Source organism: Peromyscus eremicus, chromosome 2 (assembly GCF_949786415.1).
Source record: "Peromyscus eremicus chromosome 2, PerEre_H2_v1, whole genome shotgun sequence".
Taxonomy (NCBI): Eukaryota; Metazoa; Chordata; class Mammalia; order Rodentia; family Cricetidae; genus Peromyscus; species Peromyscus eremicus.
In genome coordinates, this window is record NC_081417.1 from 112,831,684 (window position 1) to 112,846,458 (window position 14,775).

The 14,775-nt window shown below is 41.7% G+C and overlaps 1 protein-coding gene across 1 annotated transcript in view; it reads left to right on the top strand.

Annotated features, from left to right (window-relative positions):
* The first annotated feature begins 905 nt into the window (after positions 1-905).
* The window catches only part of Patj (PATJ crumbs cell polarity complex component), a 325,876-nt gene continuing 312,006 nt past the window's right edge, over positions 906-14,775 (top strand). The window contains exon 1 of the mRNA XM_059254557.1: positions 906-979. The gene's annotated coding sequence lies outside the window, so the exon portion shown is untranslated. The remainder of the gene's footprint in view (positions 980-14,775) is intronic.

A 14,775-nucleotide genomic window follows, 5' to 3' on the forward strand; every position in this document is an offset into this window, starting at 1 on the left:
CCAGAGTGCTGCGATTCTGCTCAGCACTACCTGTTGTTTACTTTCCTTGCCTGCTGCTCCTTTTGAGGTTTCCCATAGTATGCTGAATAGGACAGGTGAAAACGGACACCTTTATCTTACTCTTTACATTAGGGAAAAATTGCATACCTTCTTACAAGGCCTAACAAATGTCATCTCCTTCAAAATAAGCATTCGGCCATAAACTACCAAATGCGTAACCGGCAAATGTCCCCATTTTGCAGTTGTTTGTATATATCATCTTTCGAATATATATATATGTATATATCGATATGTATCATCTTTCGAGGATACCATTTTATCTAACATCCCGTCAATCACAGTGTTTAATAGTTCATTTATTCAGTAAGATGTCTGATGATTGATTCTTTTTAGCATTGAGTGGACTGTATTTGATAAAGTAGATGCTTATCAAAATTCTAAATAAAAAAAAAAACACTCCTAATTACACTTAGGACGATGGGGACACAGAGATCGACATTTACGAAATTTTATGTCGACTCAGCATATCTAGAAAACAGAAGGGACACAAGAAGACCGGAACCGAGGGGCATAGGGGTTGGGGCTAAGCGGACTTGACCCAGCGGTTGTAAGGATACCGCCCTTCAGTGTCTTCTTTGGGGTCTCGCTCTCGGATCAGCGCCGGTGGCTCACACCTCCGCACCTGCCCGCACGGCCCTATGCCTCCTCTCCATGCTCCGTAGCCCCACTCACCCACGGAACTTCACTGGCGCCTAGAAGCCCACGGGCTCCCGCCGGCCTCGCCCCGCCCCGTCCCGCCCCGCCCGGGCCCCGGCCGAGGTCGAGAGAGGGCCAGGTGAGTAGGCCGCCGCCGCACTTCCGCCCAGGTGAGTAGGCCGCCGCACTTCCGCCCAGGTGAGGGCAGCCGCCCTACTTCCGCCAGGTGTGGAGGCGGCGCCCGCGCAGCCCTGGGGCTCTCACAGCGCTGTCGCCTGACCAGGTAACGCTTGTGGCGCCCCGAGCGGGGGCCTCGCGGGAACCGTGTCCCCAGCCCCGGGAGGGTGCTCTGGGCAGCTCGCAGGCCCCAAGGCGGCCTGCGGCCCGGCTAATGTGTCCCGCGCCGAGGACTTCCAGGCCGCCGCCGCCGCCGGGCCTGTGAGCTCAGCGCCCCGCGCGTGCTCGCGGATCTAGTGCCCGCGGCCTCTCGGAGCAGGGCGGAGCCTCCCCGCGGACCGTGAGAGGGAGGGAGCCGAGGGCCGAGCTGACCCCGGGTGGTCCTCGCGGCCCCCGGGCTTCTCTCTGAGTAGCTGGGGTGGTGGTGGCTCTCAGCCTTTGGGAAAGTTACTGCATTCCTGGCCGACATCAAGTTCTGGGAAACATTTCCAGATCTTCCCCACCTTTCGATGGCTTCTGCCCTCCCGCCGAAAGCCGAATCTTCCCCTGGCGTGTTCACTTGCACTTTGTCTCCTGTGGGCTCGTATCACTTTGAGGATTGGAATTCCTGGTTGACTGGTTTGCCTAGGCCGTTCGGAGGCCACACCTTGTTGGGCCTGGTTGCTCTAGCTTGCTGCATCTCACCTGCATCTGACCTGTGGTCTCACCATCTGTTAGGGGCCCAACCAGTGTGTCTTGAATGAAGAAGCCTACCGAGACCTAGAACAATCTCCGGTCCCTTGAGACTGTTAGACCGCATTCCAGGCAGACTAGCCTCACCCTGGCTTCGGATTCACCATTTCTAGGGAAAGCTAGGGAGAGGTGGGACAAGGAATCTGTTTATTTTGCGGAATTAGAAAATGGAAGATCATGACCTTTTGCTGTTTCTCGGGCCCTAACAGCCTTTATAAAGATGATTCAAAATTTAAGATATTTTGAAAGTTAATACAGACGTGGAGGATTTTTTTTTTTTTCTGCTAGAATTTGTAAACTGACTACAAAGCGATTGCACCTATATTAGTTTAGATGCCATTACTGGTGGCGTATAATGGACTTGTAATCGGAAGAATGATTTGATCTAAAGTTGAGTTGTCTGAAGTTGCCACTCGCATTGAATCTAGTCTTAATAATCTCCAGTTCTGGATTGTTACTGTTCCAGTGGTGAGGGGGTTGCATCGAGGACCACACACATACTGAGCAGGCGCTCCAACCCTGAGTTCCGAATGCAGCCGTTGTGCTTGTATGAAGTTAACATAGATTCATTGTAGGGTAAAGGAGAATTTTCAGAAGGGGGACAAAACAGAAATAGACATGAAAACAGGAGGGAGACTGGCTGTGAAGAAGGTGGGAAGAGGAGGAGGAGGAGAAGAGAGGAGTAACGGGGTGGTTTGTGGGTGGAAATGACCAAAGTCCGTGGTATACATGCCTGACATTGTTAGAGAATTAAAAGAGGAAAAACAGAGCTAGCAGCAACCAGAAACCCACTTCACTGTTGAGAAAAAGGCAATAAATAACACGACTCTTTTCCTCTGTGTAGTCCTGACTGCCCTGGAACAACTCTCTGTAGACCAGGCTGGCCTGGAACTCACAGAAACGCCCCTGCCTCTGCCTCCTGAGTGTTGAGATTGAAGGTGTGCACCACCACGGCTGGGCTCATTTTGTATTTTTAAAGATAGAAATATCTGCGTTTCCTTGTAATGAATTCACTTTTAAAACTTTGGATTTTTTGAGACAGTAGCCCAGCATTTCCCATTCCTTACAGTAGGGTTTAATAATTATTTTTATGTCAAACAGCCAAGTAGTCTGAGCTTGCTTGCTTTGTTAAAGTTTAACAAAAATGCATTAGCTTGGAAAGCCACAAAAGGGTTAGTTTGCTGAAGCCTTTGCTCATCTCCGTAGGAGAGTTAAGTTCTGGAGAAAACAGGGCTATTCTCGCTTAATATTTGAGATTATACAACTATTGCTACTTTGTTTTCTTCTTACTCTGGGATTTCCATATAGATTTGGACGTCTTTTAGAGCCCCCAGTGCAGTTCTGTTGCAAATGGAAGGGAATTTAGTGCTGGCCAGTGCCTTGCTTTATTTGTGTTATTGGTACTGAGGATGGAAACCCAGGGCCTTGCACATGCTGAGCGCTTACCAACAGATAATACATTTTTAGTGAGATGAATAGATAGAGCTGAGACCTAGTAGAGTCTAAAGATGAGCATTGGTCCCACTTAGGGCTTTTGGCAAGTGATTTGTGCAGGTTCTCCATTGGGAAATGATCTGCCTCATTGAGAATTGGAGAGGTTGAAAGGAAACAGTTCTAGAATGTGTCTTGTGGCAGCAAGCTATTTTTCTCCCACTCTGGTCTCTGCTCAGATGCAATCAGGAGGAACTCAAGCCTGTAAGCATTCTTACCTGGATAGTCAGAGACTGAGCTGAGAAGCATACGTCTGCTAAAAACATTGCAAAGATCTTTCCGAAAAGGCCTAGGTTAATAGGTCAGGAATTTGTTGTGAAGACAGAAAACTGCTGGAACAAGTGGAATGGGGCTCTTTTGGGACTGAGATTTATCATAAATGTGAAATGCACACTAGATTCTGAAGACAGTGTAAAAAATATTTTTACATGCATATTTAAATGATGCTTTGTATATATTGGATTAAGTAGAATGCTTATTAAAGTTAATTTTGTCTTTTATATGATACTATCAAAACTTTAAGATTTATTATTTTTTTATTTTTATTTTTTTTGAGACAGGATTTTTCTGTGTAGCCCTGGCTGTCCTGGAATTCACTCTGTTGACTAGACTGGCTGGCCTCTGCCTCCTCTGGGATTAAAGGTGTGTGTCACCACTGCCTGGCTATTTTTATTAATTTTAAAATTACATGTATGTGTGGTTATGTGCAAGCGAATGCAAGTACCTGTGGAGGGAGGCCAGGTTAGTGCCTTGACATGGGTGCTAGGGACTGAATTTGGATCTTCTGTTAAGAACAGTGTACACACTTAACTGTTCAGCCATCTCTCTAGCCCTTGCCAGAAATTTTAAAATTACATTTGTGGCTTACATTTTATGGAAAGACACTAGATAAGGATTGCATATGTATTTACCCTTCAGGGGGAATGATGTATTGAGGCATTAACACTCCAATATAAATTGACTTCTGTTTGAGACAGTGTACTCAAACTCACCCTCCTCTTGCCTTTGGAATGCTGGGATTACAGACTTGTACCATCATGCTGGCTTTAAAGGCTTTAAACTGACTTGGTGGTGTCGGGTGTTCAGAGGGACAATCAAAGAAATAGCATCACTCCAGAATGTAATTCAGGCTCTGAGGCAGCTAGGAGGAACAATCTCCATGAACTGAACCTCAAACGGTCATGCAGAAGTGTATTCATTGATTATTATGCAAAAGTTGTTTTTGGGGTAAAACAAGTTCCTCATACCAAAGCCCCTGATCTAATCTATGTTTATTGTGCACTGTTTGCAGTACCCAATAATGCAAGATGTTCCAGGTATGCTAGGATTGTTTTGTGACCAAAGTTAGGCAAAGAGTGTAATGCTTCTTCAGAAAAACAGCTCTATAAATCACAGAAAACAGTCACTGTTTTCTACAATGATTTCTCTAAGGTCTAAGTACCTCTAACAAACAACTAATACATTCTAATGTTGGCCCTACAATGATGCTACTAATTTTTCTTCTACATGTTAGTTTATGCCTTTAATCCCAGCACTTGGGAGGCAGAGGCAGGAGGATTTCTGTGAGTTCCAGGATAGTCTGATATATATAGAAATTCTGGACCAACCAGAGCTACATAGTGAAACCCTTTCTCAAAACAAAACAAAACAAAACACCACCCAAAACAACAACAACAAAAACCCCAAAGCAAAAATAAAACAAAACTTCAGTATATAGGCCTTTACTTGATCTTTAGTTTTGTATTAATTGCACTGATAAAAAGTTTTATTGTTCAATCGTCTCGGTATTGATTACATAGCAAAACCACAAATGATGTATTGACTTCTTTCAAATTCCAAAATGTCATGTAATTTGATTGAAAAGAGGTGCTAACAACAATAGCCATTGTTTGTTGAGTGTGTGCCATGTGCTAGGCCAAATACTGTATTTTATTTAGTCCTCTCAACATTTAGATATTTAAAAAGATTCTTTAATGGACCAGGCTGTGGTGGCACATGCACACCTTTTATCCCAGTACTTGGGAGGCAGAGGTAGGTGGATCTCTCTGAGGTCAGCTACAGAGTGAGTTCCAGGACAGCCAGGACTACACAGAAAAACCCCCGTCACTAAAAACAAACAAACAAACAAAAAACAAAAACAAGGCCAGGTAGTGGTGGCGCATGCCTTTTATCTCAGCACTCGGGAGGCAGAGCCAGGTAGATCTCTGTGAGTTCGAGGTCAGCCTGGGCTACAAAGTGAGTTCCAGGACAGGCACCAAAAACTACACAGAGAAACCCTGTCTCGAAAAAACAAAAAACAAAAACAAAAACAAAAAAAACAAAAAACAAACAAAAAATCTTATTCTGAATTCTTTTTATTCTCAAAAGGGAGATAAATGAATGCACTTGACCAATTCAGTTTGAAATTTCTTATTTTTATTTATTTACCAAGAAAGTCTTGAGCATTTGATTGTTCCCTCTCCCATGAAGTTAATTAATTCTCCTCAGTGGCATCTATGCTTCTACCTTGTTTTCATGTTTTTTCAATAGCGTTGTACCCTTGTGTTTTAAGGATTTATGAAATACAGATAAGACATTAAGAACATTAAACAATGTTATACAGAATGGCTTTCCATTGTACAGAATAGTTAATTTAGCAGCAGACAAATATATTCTCTCTGCCCTCTCCCTCCCCATTTCTTTTCTAGAAAGAGATTGAGATAGGGTCTTCTTCTGTAGCCCAGGCTGACTGGAACTCACTATGTGATCTAGGTTAGCCTGAATCTATCAGCAAATCTTCCACATCAACCTACAAATATTTGAACCACAGGTTCAAGCTACATACTCAACAGTAGCAGAAGAATGTTGGAAAAAGGAGAATGAGCATTGATGGATGGGTAAGGACATCCAAAACCTAGAATGACCTTCCTTGTTTACTGGGTTGTTTTGAATTAGAAAAAAAAAATGGTATGACCATAGTTCCTGGAGACTTGTGAGGGCACCGCCTGCATGTGGGGGAAATAGACCAACATTGAGGCAGGAGCTAATTGTTAGTGGTGTCTGAACATTCAGGTCCTTTTAGTGGAGGACTTCGATTGCTGTATCCATTAAGAACATGATCAGAGATTTAATAAGTGTGAAAATTGGTCAGATTTGTTGTTGTTGTTGCTTGTAGGGGAAAACTGTCACAAATAGAACCACACAAGTATAACAGAATAGTTTTACTTAATGCAAAATCAATCAAATTACAGAGAAAGTACTGACAGGAATTGATTCACCTGAATGTTTCAATGATAAAATTCATATTTTGCCAACTGAACTATTCTGAACAACTAACTTGATTTTTCTCATGGTATCTTTCAACTTAGATTTCAGTAGTTCCTAAATATGTACGTTCAGATGAACTTAAAACATTGCATGTAGCTTTAGCATCTAGCTTCATTCTGAAATTGCTTTTTCTTACAGTCAGGGATGTGGTATTTTGACAGTTGAGATACATTTTTTATATTCAGTTAGTTTAGGAAAGCTTTCACCAGGCATTTGTAGGAAACCTAACTTGTGTTGCTGGAAATTTTGGGGGATCCTGGTGGAGTTGCTACATGTTACCAGGGAATTAATATACTCCCTTCGTGGAGTTCTTAGTATTGTTATTAAAAGAATTTAAGAATGAACTCAAAAGGAAGCTTGAGGACAATTTTATTAGAGTTTAAAAGAAAAACCCCAAGGAGGACCAACTGTAAATCTAGGCAGCTGCCCAGAGGAGGCAGATAGAGAACAGGAAGAGAAAAATTCATGCTATTTGAGTGAGTCATGGAGGTCAGCCACACAGCCTCAGGACAAAGGGGGAGCAGGGCTCCAGAGAAAGAGCAAGAAGCCTAGAATAACAGAAAAGGCATTCTCAGTCTCTGGCCAACATCCAAAGGGAAAAAGAAGGGAGGAATCAGGAAGAATTATGCCTTTTTGAGTCAGGACTTGGGAGGGCAGACCTAACAGAGCTTCGTGGCTTTCCAGGGTAATTATTTCTCCTGTCTCTTTAACATGGCTTAAGTAGGATCAAGCCTTCTTGAGGCTGGTCCCTTAGCCAGGTGATGGACCTGCCCAACTGGAATGTTAAGTTTCCGACCAGGCCAGAGATTCCATTCTCCTGACCAGAGGGAAATAGCTTTCCCTTAATAGGCTGTAACACTTGAGTTTGTATTGCATGGCAGTTATTTAGAGTCCTGGGGGCAGCCACCGCCACTCTGGTTTGGATTCTGTTTGTTATTTAATGAACACCTAGTAAAGGTTGATCTTTGAGGACAAAGGAAGATGAACAAATCTTGAACTTTGACTCTGAAGGAAGCATAGTTAAAACTGTTTATGGACTTCAGTTTTTAAATAACTTCATCATGACTTTACACGTAATATTAAGCTCACAGATTTTTTTCAAGCTTCCTGATTTAGTAAGCTCAAGAGTTACGAACCACTCAGTTGTAATGATCCAGTCCACATGTGCACTTAATGAGTGTGCTTTCCCAGTAAGGTAGCCAGTGACCTTATTTTCCAAATTTTTCAAGTAGATGATCAGATGTTTGTTAGGAGGAAGTTGAATTCTCATCAGCTACTGAAAGTCTGTAAAGTGTGTTTCTTTGGGTCCTTAATTTGTCTTGGAATGTTTTTCCCCCTTGAGATAGGGTCTTACTATGTAGCCCAGTCTGGCCCGCAACTCCATATGTAGACCAGTCTGGCCTTGAACACCCAGAGATCAGCCTGCCTCTGCCTCATGAGAGTGCTGGGATTGAAGATGTTCACCATCACATCTGGCTGTGTGGATTCATGATCTGAGGAGTTAACAGAATTTTTTTTTTCAGTAAATTTCCTTCAACCAGAAATGTAAATTAAATTCAATTTCATTTTCTGAGTCATCTTTTCCCCCCAACTATTTCATCAGTTGGAATTGGCATAGGACATGGATTTTTTTTTTTTTTTTTTTTTTTGGTTTTTCGAGACAGGGTTTCTCTGTGTAGCTTTGCGCCTTTCCTGGAACTCACTTGGTAGCCCAGGCTGGCCTCGAACTCACAGAGATCCGCCTGGCTCTGCCTCCCGAGTGCTGGGATTAAAGGCGTGCGCCACCACCGCCCGGCAGGACATGGATTTTTAAAAAGCCACAATATTGTAATTTTCCTCAGTCAAACCTACAGTTGATATGAAAAATTCATGGCCTAATCTCTCGTATTCAGTGATGGACTAGCAACTGCTGAGCATAATAGACTTGTTTTCTGTGTATGTGTTTTGTGTGTGTGTGTGTCATGTATATGACTGTGTGGTGTATGCATGCATGTATGCCTGCTCACAAGTATGTGGATCTATGGCATGCATGTGGAGGCCTGAAATTGACATTGGGTCTCTTCCTTGGTTGCTCTCCACTTTATTTAATGAGGCACTATCTCTGAGCCCAGAGCTCACCAATTAGGCTAACCTAGCCTAATTGTCTAGTCTAGCTAGCTTGTCTGCGGAATTCCCTGTCTCTGCCTTCCTAGTTCTGGGATTGCAGGTGGCTTCCATATCTGTGAGGCTTTAAGTGTGAGCTGGGAGTCCAAATTCTGCTGCTCACACTTGTGCTCTACCCATTGAGCCATCTCCGGTCCTGTTGGGATTCTTTCATACTGTGTCCTAATGTTTTAATTTCTAACTGTGCCAGTGTAGGTAGCCTGTCTGTGGCAAATTGTATTCAGCTTAAACATATTCAAACTGTGAGCCCAGTGCTCTAGTTTCGTTTCTGTTGCTGTGGCAAAATATCTTGACAGAAAGCAACTTAGTGGAAAAGAGGAATATTCAGCTTGTAATTCCATGGCCTCGTGGAACAGCTCAATGCACAACTTAACTTAATATTACCAAGGCACTAGCTTCAATCCCTGCACCTCCAAAAGGAAAAAAAAAAAAAAAAAAAAAAAGCATGGGTATGATATTAGCTTAACTGTCAATTTGACACAATTGAGAATCACCTGGGAAGAGAGTCTCCATTATTGGAGGGAAGTGAAGGCAGGAACTGCAAACTATCACATATCCACAGTAAAGAGCAGAGAGAAAAAATAATGCATGCATCTTTACTTCCTTGCTTATGCTCAGCTAGCTTTCTTCACTCTTCTACAGTCGCTGCCTAGGGAATGGTGCTACCCACAGTGGGCTGGGTTTTCCCACATCAACTAAAAAATCTCTCACAGACATGCCCATAGGCCAAACCAATGTAGATAATCCCTCACTGAGACTCTCTTCCCAGGTGATTCTCAATTGTGTTAAGTTGACAGTTAAGCTAATATCATACCTATGCTTTTTTTTTTTTTTTTCCTTTTGGAGGTGCAGGGATTGAAGCTAGTGCCTTGGTAATATTAAGTTAAGTTGTGCATTGAGCTGTTCCACGAGGCCCAGCCTGTTAGTTTCTTACTAAGTAGGTCAGATATGTTTGACTCTGCTATAAAGTCATTGTTTATGATTTTTCTGCATTTGCCGTGTACTTTTTGAGTTTTAGTCCCCTTCCCCAGATATTGCCTGAAACATAGAATTGTCCCCCTTTTTTTGGTTTTTTGAGACAGGGTTTCTCTGTGTAGTTTTGGTTCTTGTCCTGGATCTCACTTGTAGACCAGGCTGGCCTCGAACTCATAGAGATCCGCCTGGCTCTGCCTCCCGAGTGCTGGGATTAAAGGTGTGTGCCACCACTGCCCAGCTGCTTTTTACCTAATCCATGCTGAGGTGATCTCTGTTCCCATAGTTTCCAAGATGCCTCCAATTTTATCTGCTTTGAGGAAGATAATAGCACAATTAAATTTTTTTGAAGATTTATTTATAGTTATGTGTATGCATGTTTCTATGTGGGGGTGTGTGCGAATGAGTGCGGTTGCCTGCAGTGACCAGAAAAGGCCATTGGATCCTCCTTGAGCTGGAGTTGCAGATGTTTGTGAGTAGCCTGATGTTAGCAGCCATTCTGGGAATCAAACTCGGTGCTCTGCAAGGATAGTAAGCACTCTTAACTGTTGTGTGATATTTTGATTGTGTCCTGACAAAGCTTACTTGGAGTCAGAGGGTGGAGCTAGCCACTAGCTAACCATAGAGGTTTGGAGTACTGTAGAGAAAGGAGACAGGAAGTGGTAAGGGGGAGTTTAGAGAGGATCTCGGCCCTTTTGGTTGGAGGAACCTGAGAGGTAGGAAGCTACTGTGGTTGCTCCCCTGCTTCTCTGATCTTCCAGGTTTTTACCCTGACATCTGACTCCTGATTTTTTTTATTGATAGGATTAATTAGATTAATGCTTCATTTAACTGCTGGGCCATCTTTCCAGTTCTGATAATAAATTTTAATTGTTAATTTTTATTCTTTTTAAAGTCTTTGTTATGCATTTTTTAAAGAGTATATATACTATAAATTCTGTAAATAGTAAGGTAGTATTTTTATTTTTTTAAATTTATTTTGTGTGTGTGTGGTATACCTGCATGCATGTAGGTGCTCATGTATGCAAGTGCTACACATGTGTAGAGGTCAGAGGTTGACACCAGGTGTCTCTTGATTGCTTTCCACTTTGTTTACTGAGGCCAGGTCTCTCACCATACCTGGAGCTGGCTGATTTGGCCAGTCCTCAGGCTTTGTCTCCCATGTCCTGGGATTGCAAGTGAACTTCCACAGCTGCCCTGCATTTGTGTTGCTGCTACGGATCAGATTATGGACCTCACATTTTACAACATCACTTTATCCATTGAGCTCTCTCCCTAGCCTCAGTAGTATATTTTTATAATATTAAAAAGTAGACAAAGAACGTTAAATCTATGTCCAACATTTTTTATTTATTAACAGTATGGCTTGAAACTCAGGGCTTTCTGTATCAAGGCAAGCACTCTACCCCAGCCCAACATATTTTTAATGATGGAAATATATGCTCAGAAAGTTTGAACATCATTGAAGTGTATTTATTTATTTTTGTATGTATTTGCACACATATATGCATGTATGTATGTACTTTGAGACAGGGTTGTAGCTCAGACTAGCCTGGAACTCACTGTGTACACTAGGTCACCTTCAAACCCATGGCTATCCTCTTGTCTCAGTCCTCCAAGTGCTTCAATTAAAGACATGCACCACTGTAAGATGAATTGCTAAATGGTCTTATTAAAAAACAAAAACAAAAACAAACGTGGAGCCAGATATTGGGGTAAAAACTGAGAGATCAGAAAAGCAGAAAGAAGCCAGCCACATTCTTACCACTAGGAAATCCGCAGATAAAGAGAGAGCTACTTCCTATATACTTACCTATATCCTTTTTGTGCCTGCCATCTGTATAAATCAATCTCAAATTTGTAGTAATATACATAATTTATATATAATATACAAAAATCCAATCCATTGTAAAATGTTTAAGACTAGTAGTTGCCTTTTAAAAGTAGATTCAATAATCTACCTTTTTATCATAACTATATTCTTTCTTTATTCTTTTCAGAGTAGATTCAATAATCTAGATTTTATCTAAATCCTCTTTTTGCTTTTTCTTTTTTTTTTTCAAACAAGAACCTTATATCTAATCTCCTTTTGTTTAGCCTTTTTCCTGACCATTAACAGTAACAACTTGTAACCAACCATCCTAAACAATGACAATTATCCAAAAGCCATTGAAAGACCAAAAACCACCCACCCCACCTCTTGGGAATGTGGACATCGTGTTCTTAAAATTACTTCCTGCTGTCTGGGGGCAAAGGCATCTTTAGGGGATCCTGAAAAGAAAAAAAAAATTGGGTTAATTGTCAAGTTCCAGGAGAGGTAACTGTATCATTTGTTGTCTAGTATCTGCATAATGTAAAAGTGCAGGGCTTATCTCAACTTCTTACTCGAGTAGTCTGTGAGGCTGGATCATCTCAGCTAGCCATCTCAAAATTGTCCTGAGCAGTTTGTAGTCCAAAGACAATCTTTGGGTTGTGTTTGTCAGCTTAGTGGTATTGTCATCGTCTTGATGAAATTGTTGTTGTGGGGCTCTATCATCTTTTTAGAGACTTCAAATTTGATATGGCTTTAATTTTCCTCTCTGTCCTTCTGACCCTATACATTTGACCCATGTTGCACTCTGTTTCACTTGAGATAATGTTCCAATCCCTAACAACTGAACATTTCCCTCCTTAAGAGGCCAATTTGGATGCCAAGATTCTGGTGCAATTATTGTGACATCTGCACCTGTGTCTACAAGACCCTCAACAAGAACGTCATTTATTCGTATTTTTAATTTTGGTCTTTGTTCATTTATAGAAGTTGGCCAAAAAATTCGCTTTATGGTTTCTCCTGAATTTTCTGTTCTCTCTGCTATAGCTGTTCTATCACTCCAAGCAGTATGGTTTATTACAATAGGCATTTGGTTATTTAATTACTCTGAGGAGTTTCTTCTATGATGGCAGGAAAGGACTGAACTTGATTTGCCATGGGGACCTGCGAGAGGCCCCTCAGGGGGTTTCCCAATGGAAAAGGCAAAGGATTACCTTGTCTGTCCTTTGTTGATCTACATTCGTTAGTCCAATGTTTACCTTTACCACACCGTCTGCATAATCCAGAAGGGAGGGGTGTTCTGTTGCTATTGTTGCTTGAAGAAACATTGTTTGTAGGAATGCCCTGTTTATACTCCCTTTTCGGTGGCCTTGTTTACCGCAATTAAAGCATCTGAATTAATATTTTTCTTCAAACCCCTTGAAATCACCTCTCCTATCCATGTATCATCATGGTGATGAGATTTAGTATTAATTGTATCCCTGATATAATCCTCCAAGGGTGCTGATCTTGCCTTTAACAGCCTAGTTACCCTTTTGCATGCTGTATTAACATTCTCAAAAGCCAAAGATTCAAATATTATCTGTCTAGCTTCTGAATTTAGTATTGTTCTATTTACTGCTGAAGCTAGCCTTCATAAGAAATCTGTGAAGGTTTCTTTTGGGCCCTGTATAACTTTCGTAAATGACTCAATTTTATTCCCTACTTCTTCAGGTCTGTCCCATGCATTCATGGCTGCCATGCAGCATAGAATTAGGGGTTGGTTATCATATAAACATTGTCTTTGTATATCAGCATAATCGCTTTCTCCAAGAAGTTGATCCTCTAGCTCTACATCATTGTTCTATAATTTTAGCCCCCTCTTTTTTACCAGGTTCTCCACTGTAATTGTGGCCTAGCCTGTAAGACTGCTGTAACCAAATCTTTCCAGTCCTGAGGCATAATTCTATTACAGTTTGACCATGAGTTTAACATCTGCTTTACAAATGGAGAATGCATACCAAATGATACCATAGCTTCTTTAAATCTCCTCAAATCAAACGTTTTCACCAGAGTCTAATTAGCTTGTACACACCCTTGAGCTTTTGGAGTTCCTGTAAGGTTACTGGGTAGATTAATGTTTGTTGTCTGGAAACCTTAGGCTCTTTCTTTGTAATCGTATAATTCAGTGCTGAGATATGTTCACCTTTAAATTCTTCTGTCTGGGTCTGAATTTCTCTATAAATCATTTCAACCGGTTTTTCTTATACTTTTATCTTGGCACTCAAATTGACCAACCTTTTTAATGCTAAAATAAAAAGATCAAATAAATAATATTCATAATTGATGTTATGTACAACATTAATTATCCTCTCATTTAATTGTTCCTTTTTCAGACTGCCTAATGTGTTGTCAGAGACCAAATTCCCTCCGTTGTAAAAATGTTTCCCAATTTTCAATGTGGAGAAAAAAATTCTCTTTTAACTAATTTCTTCCTTTAAGATATCTTTATTGACCCGCCAAGTCTGTTGACTGGGTAGAAGTCCAAGGGTTTCAAAGCAGCTACCTAGGGTGGTAGCAGTCCAAGATGAGAATCCAGACAGAGCCCACCAGGAGAGAACTCACCAGGAGAGAAAAAGCCAAAGAGACTCCGGCCCACGTAGGGTGGAGACTCTGACCACATGCAGCTTGGGCCTGAGCCAGAGGCCTGTAAGGCCACAAACCACTTTTTAGTGAATTTTTGCTACAAATGTTGGACCGCCAGATATAAGACGGATTGCTAAAAGGTCCTATTAATAAAAAACCCAGAGCCAGATATTGGGGTTGAAACCTGAGAGATCAGAGGAATAAGAAAAGCCACACCAACCACACCTTACAGACGCCTCAGTCTCCAAAGAGAGGTACTTCCTGTATACCCACGTCTATATGCCTTTCTGTTCTGCCATCACATTTCTTCTCTCTGCCTAGCTGCATCACTTCCTCTTCTTCCCCAGCTCTGTCACTTCCTGTCTGTCTGTACAGACCTCTAGACCTTTATAATTAGTGCTGGGATTAAAGCTATGTACCACCACACTTGGCTCTGTTCCCAGTGTGGCCTTGAATTCACAGAGATCCAGACCAATTTCTGCTTCCGGAGTGATATGATTAAAGGCACATGCTACCATTGCCTGACCTCTATGGTTACTATAGTGGCTGGTTTCTTCCTCTGATCCTCAGATAAACTTTATTTGGGTACACAGATAAAATATCACCACAGCTAAGTCCACAATGGCTGCTCAATCCCAGATGCTCCTTTGTGCATCCCAGGTCCCACTTGGGAAAACCTACTCCACTCTTAAGTTACTATTATACCTAAGCCTTCACAATATCCTTATACCTAAAGCCAATTCTACTCAATATGCCTAAGCCTACATTTCTCAAATTAAACTTCACAATACTTTCATGACTTA